The sequence below is a fragment of the Hibiscus syriacus genome, unplaced genomic scaffold (assembly GCF_006381635.1).
Source record: "Hibiscus syriacus cultivar Baekdansim isolate YM2019G1 unplaced genomic scaffold, ASM638163v2 tig00111993_pilon, whole genome shotgun sequence".
In the NCBI taxonomy this organism is placed as follows: domain Eukaryota; kingdom Viridiplantae; phylum Streptophyta; class Magnoliopsida; order Malvales; family Malvaceae; genus Hibiscus; species Hibiscus syriacus.
Genome location: NW_024063232.1, coordinates 185410 through 197679, shown reverse-complemented (window position 1 = coordinate 197679; position 12270 = coordinate 185410). Strand labels below are relative to the sequence as shown.

At 32.9% G+C, this 12270-nt stretch overlaps 1 pseudogene; it reads left to right on the top strand.

Moving 5' to 3' along the window:
• Positions 1-2327: 2327 nt before the first annotated feature.
• LOC120173938 lies at positions 2328-5413 on the top strand (annotated as a pseudogene).
• The last annotated feature ends 6857 nt before the right edge of the window (positions 5414-12270 follow it).

The window sequence follows — 12270 nt, the reverse complement described above, 5'->3', positions numbered from 1 at the left end:
GTTCAAATTTATTAAGAATTAAGATCTAATTATTGTTTTAACTACAATAGATCTATTAAATTATTGAGAGGCAATTAAATTTTGATTCAAATAAAAATGTTTTTTATTTAATTTAAATTAGTTAATTTAAAACATTATATAAAAATTTGATTAATTTAATAATCAACCAAATTAATTAAATTTTGTTTGATTTGATTATTATTAAAAAATTAGTTATTAAAAAAAGTTAATTAATACAGTTATTGAAAATTTTATTTAATCAGGAGTCGAGTTAACCGTCTGAAGAGTTTTACTGTGCATGACTCAGCAGAATAAAGATGATCAAAAAAGCATATCATTTTGTAGAAAAAAGCGTGTAGGTCTCGAAGTCGCCTTGCGTGTCTTTTCCAATGTAGTGTAGAAATCACATTACTTAATAACTTTAGAGGGTCATTATCTAGAGAATTTCCTTATTTGGCTGATGTTGCCCAGAAAAAGTATATATTCCCAATACTGATTATTTCATTGTAGAAGAAGATAAATATTTTGGAAGGCAATGTGGGTTACATAACGTAAGCCTACGTTAAATATCATAACGTAAGGCGTGGGAGGAAGGTATCCGAAAGCTTTGGATTGAAGTTGTAGTAAAGAAGCCCTTACAGTAATTACTAAAGACCCAACTTACCATGGAGCCTCTTCACTTGAACCACACATTCACAATTTGCTGCAACGTGATTGGGAGCTTAAGTTTCATTTGTATCGTGAGAGGCTAATACAACAATCGACTGCCTGGCAAAAATTGCATGGAATCATCCGGGTGAAACGCTTGTTTTCCATACTCCCCCTACTGCAATGACATTCTTCACGTCGAAGCATGCATGGATTCTAGTTGAATTGTTTTTCTAGGCTTTCTAGATCCTCTCTCTTTACATTCAAAAAATAAAAACAAAATAAAACATATTTAATATTTAAGAATCAAATATAAGACTAATGACTTCGATATATGAATCTTTTCTGTTTTAACTACAATAATTCAATATTTTTAAATATAATATGTTTTTGAAAAAATATTTCATTAATAGTTTTCAAAATACACTTATTTAAATATTGTAAAGAAGTATGAAAGGGTACAAGTATTAATATGATAATATTAAAAGTTAACTATATCACCTGTCTCCAATTTATGACATTCATTTGAATTTGATCATCAAACTTTTAAATATTTTATTTTCATCCCTAAATTATGACATTCACTCTAAATTAATCCTCAAACTTCTAAACATTTCAATTTCATCCCTCAACTCTAACACTCATTCTAAATTAGTCCCCCAATTTTTTAAATATTCCAATTTTATCTTCAAATTCATCCAAATATTTAATCAGTCTCAACCATATTTTAATCTGAATTCTATTTTTTGTCAAACATATAATAATATAACTTATCCTGGTAGTTTTATTAATTAACAAGCATATGATTAGCATACAATGATAGTCTGTGATGAAATTAAAACATTCCAAAAAATAAGGAGCCGATTTAAAATGAGAGTCATAATCTAAGATAAAATAGGAACGTTAAAAAATTTGAAGACTAATTTAAAATTATAGCCATAGTTTGAAGATGAAGTTGGAACATTTAAAAATCTAAAGATTACTTTAGACTGATTATCATACTTAAAGAATATGTGATGAAATTAACGCTAATACTAATTATAATTTGAAATAAAAATAGTTTACTAGTAATTTTAAGAGTAAATTACACATTTAGCACTTAAATTATTAGTTTTGATATGTTTTAGTGCCTAAACTTTCATTTTTTAAAACTATACCTAAAGTTTAGTTTTTTGTTTCATTTTAGTATCCATTCAAAATTTAACGTTAAGTTCTAGAAAAAAATTGAAAGTTAAAGGTACTAAAACGGACCAAAATTAATAGTTTAGGTACTAAACGCATTAAGTTTTTAACGACGGGTACTAAAATGAAACAAAAACTAAATATTAGGTATGGTTTTAAAAAAATTAAAAGTTTAAATACTAAAACGGACCAAACTAAATAATATATGTACTAAATACTTAGTTATACGTAATTTTAAATTTTATGATACCAAATTTCAAATCTTAGATAAATTTTAATCACTAATATATATTTGTATTATTAGGATAATTAATATTGAAATAAAAGAAATGAAGTGTTTGAGCCGGATAGAGATAATTAATCCGTCTACTGTTGTTCTTTTATTAATTTTTCTTTATAAATCGCTTTCTAAGAAATAGCAGTTGGTAAATTTGTTCTTTAGGGGGGGAAATCCTTCTTTTAGTTTTTGGTAAATTTTGGGTATTTGAGCAGAACAGATGTCGTACGCTTACCTTTTCAAGCACATTATCATTGGAGATACTGGTAAAATTTCTTTCTTCTAATTTGATATCTGCTCGTTGCTTTACATTTTTTCTTCTTCTTTTCCTCTCTTCATTTATGGTTTCTTTGTATCTTTGAACTTTCGACTCTTTCTCAACTTCTCTTTGTTGGGTTTTTCTTTTTTCTAAGTCTTATGAATTTGATTTGTTATGCAACATCAAGTTCTGAATCTTCGAGTTTGAAGCTATACTCAAGGGTTTTCAGTTGACACTGTCAATTTCTCACAATTTGTAAAATTTGATGAAGCCATTGAATTCTATGACTTTTCTTAAGATAAAACAGAGTCTAACAGGAAGTAATGGCTTTATTTAGGATGATGATGTAATAGCATTTTAGATGTTGAGACAACAAAGACTGAAATTGCATTCATATTCATATGAAGCTTGTTACTTTATTTGCAAATCATTCTCAGTTTTGCCATTCTTGCGATATTGTTTTGCTAAGGATAGATTGTAGTGTTTGTGCCATCTGCTATTTTATCATAAGTATGTTCCTATTGATTTTGCAGGAGTTGGAAAATCATGTCTTCTTTTGCAATTTACTGACAAACGGTTTCAACCTGTTCATGATTTAACCATTGGTGTTGAATTTGGAGCCAGAATGATCACTATTGAGAACAAGCCAATAAAGCTTCAGATATGGGATACGGTTGGTTTTTCCCTACTTTTTTAAGTTTTGAAGTGTTTTTGTATGAAGTTACATTCCATAATGTAATGTGCCTGTAGATTGTATGTGTTATTTTACACTTGTTTCTCCCAATTTAAGCTGTTATCTTTCACAGTAATTCTCGAACAAATTAACAAAACAGTATGTCGACTGCTCGAAATTTCTTATTCTATAAAAATTATGCTATTTCTGGCTTGCCCGAGCACGACCATGCCTGTCAACCCAAATATTTGAATGTTAGAAGTTCATAGTTGATAGCAGTGTTTATTGGACTGGTTAATTGTTGTTGTGGGAATAATGCATTATGATGCTCTTAAGTAGGATAACATTATCTCTTGATTTACCCAAAGTTTTCTGTGGCATTTGATCTTAGTGGTTATTATGCTCATTGCAACTGGATTTTTCACTTCATCCCGGCCTAAGATATTTAAAATATGAAGCTTGTTGTTTCTTTTTCGGTTATGGTGCTGAATTTACTTTGTTTTTCCAGGCAGGCCAAGAATCATTCAGATCCATTACAAGGTCTTACTACCGTGGAGCTGCGGGTGCACTTCTAGTTTATGATATTACTAGGTATACATTTGTTATTTCCAGAACTTTGAGTTTAGTTAAGGAAGTTACTTACGCTTTTGATAACCGAGTCACCGACCTTTTCTCTTTACATTCTTCGACATACATATATTATTCATACGGACAATTTTATGCGTGCCGTTGGCTGCAATAATAACACTTCTACATCTGTATATGATTAATGATTAATAACCAGGAGGGAGACTTTCAATCACTTGACTAGCTGGTTGGAGGAAGCAAGGCAGCATGCAAATGCAAATATGACAGTAATGCTTATTGACAACAAGTGTGATTTGGCTCACAGAAGGGCAGTGAGTACAGAGGAAGGTGAGCAGTTTGCCAGGGAACACGGACTGATCTTCATGGAGGCCTCGGCGAAAACGGCTCAAAATGTATAAGAGGTCATTACCTTTAGTTCTCTTCTTATACTTACAACAACTTGCGAATGCTCTATAGCATGAATATAAATAAGCTTTCATTCACCTAAATTTTTGACACGAAAATTATTTCAGGCATTTCTAAGCACAGCTTCAAAAAATCTACAAGAAAATTCAGGATGGAGTTATTGACATATCAAATTGGGTTAGCTTTGTTAAAAGTCAAGCTGATTTTCGGTGCTTTAAATGCACTGAATATGCACCCAAAAAAACAGTCAAAAAGGGCTGCTAAGGAGCTGTTTTTGTTGAAAATGGTAAAGGGATAACTGCACTTTAATCCTTGCACTTTAGGGTATTTTCAAAATTAGTCATTTAACTTCAACTATAAATATCCTAATCTATTTAACTTCAAAATCATCTCAAATCATTTCTTTCTTCCAATACTATAGAGCTTTCTTGTGAGTTGTGAGTGTTTTGTAAACACATGTAAATTTTCTCTCTTTAGTAAAAGATCTGCAGCAGTCCGGAGACGTAGGCATAATTGGCTGAACTCTATTATCAATTTCGGGTATTATTTTTCCTCTTTTATTTATCATTCTCACTGATCTGGTTATAGGGAAATTACTCGGTTAATTCCCAACAAGCTTTGTCTACTTATATTTTCCCTACAATTTCTACCATCAACTATCAAACTAGTGAGGTCAACTCACAACAATATCTCTTCATAGAATTTCTTAGGAATTGGCGTATATTTCATATGTCAAATAAGATTGATAAAAGTTATATGAATTAGATCGACCACTCGCATTTCAAGTTTTAGGATAGTTCATCATTGCTTCATAAGAAATCTTTGGATCGATCTTCATATTCTTTGATTTTTGGGTAGTTTTGCTATGTGGCGGTCTAACCTAAGGATAATTTGTGGCGGGTTTTAATCTAAAATGTTATCTGTCTACTCTAAAAAGTTATACAATTAGTAATAATTTCGGTTAAAAAATATATTGACGGTAACATTTTAGGCTGTAACCGGAATAATTGTGCAATTTACCTGGTTTATTACCGGGGAATGTAATATTTTTCGGTTTCAACCTAAAATGTTATACAAATTACTCTAAAGAGTTATGCTCTTGATAAATTTTTTCGTTACAATTGATTTCTGTTGTTTTTAGTTTTATATTAACCGGTTGTATTTTAGACTAATCCTGTAATTGTTTTTGCAGTCCTATGGCATTAAAATCGGACAAGTAAGTCAAGCATCTATCCATGGAGGTAGAGATGGCACTGCTTCTCAACAGAGTGGCTGTTGCAGCTGAAAAATTAGATCATTTTCCAAGCTGAGAGACTTTTGTAAGTGCTTTGTTTGCGGATTTCATAGGTTTTGTTGTACTTTTTAAGTTGGTTACGTTGATCATATTTTTTGTACAAAAAATCATCTACAAGTTTTACTATGAAATTTAAACATTTAATTTATTTCTTTCTACCTACGTTTTCCCCCTTCTCTGAGAACAACAATTGAGATTAGCATTTATTGTAATGATTATTGTTCGAGTCAACTTCATCTTCTCCCAATTTTGGGTACAGAGGATAATGTTGTAGGAGCGAGCTAGGATTTGTAACCGAACTTGTTGGATGACACCTCTTAATTGTTATTTTATGAATCAATTGGTTAAGTTGGAGATCTTGTCAGTTTTGCAATAATATTTTTAGGACGTGAATTTTGAAAAGAAAGAGTCAGTAATCCTTTAGGCAAAAGTTTTGTAAAATTTTCATCTTTAAATATCCATTCAAGTGAATACGAGTCAAAATCGATTTTCCAAATCCTTTGAAGTAAAACACTACTTGGTACACACATTCATATCGATAATAATCATAGAGTATCAATATTACATGAATAGATTGGATTGGTAGATCATGCATGCCTCGGGTGTACAAGCAATAAGTGGACTTGTCCTTGCAAAAGATAATTAACGTCCTGACCTGAATATTGTTAAGGAAATTGATGCTACTGCTATTATAAGCATGGTTCTTAATAACCATTTCACCAATCCTTGTTATGCACTCTTATTATTCATTGCAGAAAAGAAGCTTAAGTAAAAGTTTAGGTTGAGTAATTCGGATTCGCTAATTTGATGCAACTCTTTTGTGTATCTCTTAACAGAAGAATGACAGGAACATAAATCACCAGTGAATGAAGATGGCATACCAGCAATACAGTCACATAAACACCATAAAACAGAATCATACAGACCCTAGATGCTTTTTTTTCACAAGAAATCATAATTCAATGCAGATGTATTATTAACCATGGAACAAATTTTCATCGATTAGCAAAAGCCGTCTGAGATAAAACAGACCTACCTCTCTCTAACACCAATAAAAAATTAAATATTAATGTAATCTCTTTCAGGTGGGTTGTTGTAAACTATTAAAGAAAGGTGAATTTGAAACAATATTACAACCTTGGAACCTGTTAAATGCTACACTAGGGTCAAACTGTGTAAATTTGCTTTTACTATTGGCTCTGATTTTAAACCATTTTTGACAATAAAGAATTCAAGCAGGGGCTGGCAAGTGGAAACTGATTAAAGCAATGGGAGTTTACAACCCATCGTGCCCCATAACTAAGGGTAACAAAATCAACATCTTCACAGTAAATGTTGCAAGAAAATTGCATGTTCATGCATAAAACCTAGGTTATCACTGCACAAAAAGGAGGAATAATCAGAAAAAACCAATTACTACCACAAAAAGAGGGATGCTCTTCAAATGCCTACCACCCGTACCCTCTTTCTCTCTCTATATTATATATAATATTTCCAGTGCTACCTGGGTGTTTTCTTGGTGAATGCTTCCTCCAGCTCAGAGGCCAAGTCTTATTCACCTCTCCTCCAAAAACATTTTAGCTGAAGAAAAAAATAATGTCACTGGCTACTTAAGTATCCTTGTTTTCGAATTAGTAAATATTACTCATCTTCCAGAAAATAGAAAATATTTTACTGCCACGACCTGCCTCCCTACATATCATTGTGAAGTTTCAAGTATCAGAATGAAGTGATCGTGAATCGATATAATGAATTTCATACTACCCACCCAAAACCCCAGCCCTGCAGTATTATGCTTCCAAAACCACAAAAATAGAGACACAAGGAGTTTGACATGTAGACAAAAACATTCTTCACATACCAGAACTGCACAAATTAAGTCGGAAGAGAAGGTATCTCCAGTTCATCGTCCAACATCCCATTTGATATACCTGGTTTTTGAAGAGAATCTATTCTACCGCGTTCCAAGGCAGTTGCTTCATATATCCCTACAGAGTTATAGAGAATCAAAGATGAGATGAGATTGTAGAAAAGTAATTTACTGGAGAAAAAAAATAAGTTTGATTCACGTTTTGACTCGGGTGTGTTTGTTTGCCGTAAAACCAATTACGGAATTGGTTTTCTCCAAATTTTCGTGTTTGTTTTATGTAATTCGTTCTTCGGAAAATGTTTTCCTGTGTTCGTTTTACGTAATTCGTTTTTCGAAAAATGTTTTACCGTGTTTGTTTCACGTAATTCGTTTTCCGAAACGTAATTCATTTTCCTAGTAACATAATTTCTTTTGTGTTTTCTGTAAAATGACTTACGGATTCATTTTCCGTAAGTCATTTTCCAAACTTTTCACTTCAAAGTAAAAATACTCAAAATAATTTTATTTTATGAATTTAATATTAATAAAATATTTTAATATCATCTTCATCAAAATATTAATTATTAAAATATTTAAAATATATTTATTAATATTTATAATAATATAATATTATATTTTTAATATTATATAAAATAATCAATTATATTATAATAATATAAGATATTATATTTTTTATTTTAATAATATATAATAAATTTTTTATATATTTAATAATGAATAATATTATTTATATATTTAAATAATATTTTAGTAAAGATATTTAAAATATACTAATTAATATTTTTAAAATATAATATAACACTATTACTTTAATAAATAATTAATATAATTTATAATATTTTATTTCACTAAAATATACCAATATTAATATTTTTATTAATAAAATTATAAAAATAATATTTAATAATAAATAAATTATTTTAATATTTTAAAATAATAATATTAAGTTTTATTATAAATAATATTATTTATTATATTTAATATTTGTAATAGATAATTTTTAAAAAACTCTTCAAATGGAAAAAATGTTTAAATAACATCTTCCAAACATCATAAAACGTTTTCCAGATGTTTATAACCTCAGTGACCAAAAATCCCATATAATATACGATTTTAACCAACTTTTTCCGGATTTGCCAAAATGACCAACAAAATCGCAATGCGATCGCTAATTCGCAACGCGATCTCCATTATCGCAAATCAGTTTCCAGATTCGCAACGCGATTATGACTATCGCAATGCGATTTTCCTAATTCGCATTGCGATTTACGTATTCGCATTGCGATTTTCATAATTCGCAATGCGAATTAGGAAAATCGCAATGCGAATACGTAAATCGCAATGTGAATCTTACTATCGCAATGCGATTTACATAGCGCCATTCGTATTAACGCGTATTTTTTTTTCAAATTCCAAACACAAATTTTTTTAATAAATCGGAAACTGAACCGTCCACAGTAATCGCAACTCATAACCTCAAACCTAAAATCACAACACTCAGTCCCATCTCCATCTCTCACTCTCTACGGCGAAATCCGTCCCCATCTCCGAAGATTTCCGTCCCCATCGCCGGCGAAATCCCTCACAACCATTCATAGTCAAAAATCCCTCACAATCATTCAGAAATGGAAAATCAATCTCCGAGGGTTAGTTTTGTTTTATTTTTATTTTGAAATTTTTGCATTATTTTAGGTTTTTCATATTGAGATTGATGATAAGTTTACTGGTAATTTCAATAATAGATTAACCATTTCACTTAGATTTCTTATTAAATTCATTCGATTGTTGCCAATACTGCTAAACTGTTTAGCCTGTGAAGTTAGTATTTGTCTTTGTTTTGTCTTTTGGTTGAAGTAATGCAGAAGAAGAATAGTTTCGAGAATGAAAATCGCAACGCGGAAATAACTATCGTAACGAGAGAATCGCAACGCGAAATAAAAATCGCAACGCGAAACCAAAATCGCATTGCGATTTTCATTTCGCGTTGCGATTCTCTCGTTGCGATTTTCATTTCGCGTTGCGATAGTCATTTCCGCGTTGCGATTCTCATTATCTCGTTGCAATTTTCATTTCAACCAAAAGACAAAACAGTGTTGCAAATTTTAGTTTCAAGAATAAACTACTATTTATGTTTATTGTTTTTGGTATATCTTGGCAGTGTAGTTTTTGGTATATCTAACTTGGTATGTTTAATGTTTTTGTAGAAATTTTTTTCGGCTTCATTGACATTAAGAATAAAGTTAGCCTAGCCACTACAATTGCTTCGAAGCTTTCACCTGCACAAAGAAAATTGTTTGAGGAAACCTGCTTCGGGCCATGGCTGAGAGTACAGCATCCGGTGGAGATGCTAATTTGACCCATTTGTGGCTTCAGACCATGACTAGTGATCTACCCGACAGTATACAACGTGGTGAGGAAGAGATATGGTTTCATTTTCCACCGGGGTATACTTGTTTTGGGCGGAAGGAGTTCTGCTTAATCACTGGTCTACGATTCGGACACGATGATGTAGGCCGGTACACTCGTCATATCACCCGCCCATCATGGTTATCCAGGGTTTTTCCTGATGAGTCAATAGAGAAGCCGAACTTACACGTCGACGACATGAAGAAATTGTTTAATAAGAAAGATGATTTTACTCGGATGAATGACGTCGATGTTGTCCGAGTATGCCTTCTACTACTTTTGTATGCCGGCTTTTTAGGCAGAGAGGCCAGACAACCTATTCCTCAGGAGCTAATATTATTGGTAGAGGACCTAAATGCATGGAATCTATTTCCATGGGGTTCGTATATATGGAAAGCTACCTGGACTAAGTTGTCGTCTGCCTTTGATGACCGTAAAAGTTTGCGGGGCGATGGGTCAAAATACACTTTGTCAGGCTTTGTTTGGGCCTTTAAGGTAAGAATTTCTATATAATGTTTTCAAAATTATAATTAATTATTTAACAATTACTAATGTTTGTTATTATATTGTTTGTAGATTTGGATATTCGAGGCCTTTCCCGCCATGAAGACATATGCAATAAAAACTTCAAATGATATTCCCAGGGCTATTTCCTGGAAGAGGAAACGTCTGTTGGATTGGGAAGACTTAATACCATATGCGACAATAAATAATGTAAGTTAACACAAATACTATCATATATAAACAAGTTATTAATAGTAGACGTTTAACTTTGTTTGAGTTTTTATATTTTTAGGAGGCCAACATTCCATTAATGAGACTAACACCCACGGAGGCTGAGCTTGCCACTGATTGGTGGCAAGCTAGTCAGCGTTTTCTTGATGGCACGAATGATGAGCAGCCTCCACTTCCTCCACTTCGAGAGCCATCACCTCACCCAGAGCCATCACCTGATCGACCCGACTATACACCTCTACAACGAGAGCCATCACCTATCCCGTCACATCATCGAGCCTCTTATCCACCATCACCTCATGATAGGCGACCGGCAAAGATGCCACGACTTCTATCTCCCTGTTCTCCACCTCCACGGGATGAGTCAAGGGAGTTACGTGATGAGGTCAATGCCTTGCGTGAGGAGATCGGTACTCTACGCGATAACGATTGTGCATGGCGTGTGGATGTGTCTACTTTACGTGGTGAGGTTGCCGCTCTACGTGAGATGGTAGTATCGTTGCAGAATGAGGTTCATACTCTACACAACGAGGTAAGTTTAAGATTTTCCATATTTAACTTGATGATAAATTTACTCGTAATTTCACTTAAATTAACCATTTCACTTAGATTGCTTAGTAAATTTATTCGGTTGCTGCCAATACTGCTACACTGTTTATTAACACTGTGAAGTTAGTATTTGTCTTTTTGTTTTGTCTTTTGGTTGAAGTAAATTTATTCGGTTGCTGCCAATTCTGCTAAACTGTGTATTCTTTAACACTGTGAAGTTAGTATTTGTCTTTGTTTTGTCTTTTGGTTGAAAGTTTGAAATATATTTGTCTTTGTTTTCACTGTTTAAATATCATGTCTGTTTATTTACTGATATTTGTATTTAATTATTTAGCGGACCAATAAGGTGGATGCTTTACGTCGGGTTTTTCTTGCACGACAGAGTTCACGCATCAGACGGCGTGCATGTACTATTAAGTCTCCGTATACCCCAATAGTGCGAAGACACCGCAAGAAGAAGCTCGACTCGCCTGTCATCCCTCAAGAGTCCACTCCTATCATTGAAGAGGCCCCTATCATTCCTCGAGAGTCCCCTCCCACCGTTCAAGAGGCCACTGTCATCGTTGAAGAGGTCCCTCCCACCATTCAAGAGCCCGATTCACATAGCGTCATATGTAGGATTCTTGAGAAACCTTCTGACGTGCCGGACATGATGGATTCAAGTTGGCTCTCGTATGAGTTATCGACTAGTACCATACCGGTATCTGAAGTGGAGAGGAAACAACTACCGGACACAATTCTGGATAACACCCTTTGGGCTAAGACCGCAGTTGATTTTTATCTACATGAGCGAAGCCAAGGGTGTTTCACTGACATATGCAAGCTCAACGATGATATCTATTTGTTGCTTGATCGGTCTTGGTGGGGCGTATTATTAGGGGTCGAAGACAATGGCTATTTCGATGGAGGGGTAAGTCTTATATTTTTCTTATATTTTAATTTGATTATTTTTTTGTAAATTTATGTAAGTTACTAATATATGTCTTTTTTTGTAAAACAGCATATCGATGCGTGGGTGTCACGTCTTCTAATAATTAGGAAACTTAAGGAAAATAAAAGAAATACACGATATACAATTATGCCGACATCTTTTAACACCGTTCACATGAAGAATCAACGAGATGAATCATTTGCATTGGGCAATGGACAAGCTAAACTTTATCCTGCATGGTGGGAGGTCGATAAGGTTAGTGTTTATTTTAGATTGAGTTTAAAGGTATTCATAAATAAGTGCGTAAATGAATGAATTATTACTTATGATTGCAGGTGTTTATCCCTGTTTTGGAACGTAACCATTGGCTTCTCGTCGAGCTTCAGATCCCATCCCTTAAGGCAATAGTATATGACAGCATGATAAATTACATATCATTGGCTGATTTAAGAG